Consider the following 537-nt stretch of genomic DNA (forward strand, 5'->3'; position numbering starts at 1 on the left):
GTTGTCACCCTATAACAGGAAGTGTCTGAACAAGGACAGAGCGTTGTCACCCTATAACAGGAAGTGTCTGAACAAGGACAGAGCGTTGTCACCCTATAACAGGAAGTGTCTGAACAAGGACAGAGCGTTGTCACCCTATAACAGGAAGTGCCTGAACAAGGACAGAGCGTGATCACCCTATAACAGGAAGTGTCTGAACAAAGACAGAGCGTTGTCACCCTATAACAGGAAGTGCCTGAACAAGGACAGAGCGTGATCACCCTATAACAGGAAGTGTCTGAACAAGGACAGAGCGTTGTCACCCTATAACAGGAAGTGCCTGAACGAGTCCATTAAACCGCCGGCCCGGCATTCCCGGAACATTCCGCCCGCGCGTCACACCCTCAGGTCCCGGAATGCCGAACCCTGCGTGACTCTGATCAGCCAATCGTGTGATCCTGGCACAGCCAGGTCCCTCTGCTCTTCCTCAGACCTCCCTAGAGACCGCACAGCACCTGAGAAATGCCGCCCGGTCAAGGACACGCCCCCTTTCCCCTC

This window comes from Nanorana parkeri, unplaced genomic scaffold, assembly GCF_000935625.1.
Source record: "Nanorana parkeri isolate BGI_ZX_2015 unplaced genomic scaffold, ASM93562v1 scaffold4262, whole genome shotgun sequence".
In the NCBI taxonomy this organism is placed as follows: Eukaryota; Metazoa; Chordata; class Amphibia; order Anura; family Dicroglossidae; genus Nanorana; species Nanorana parkeri.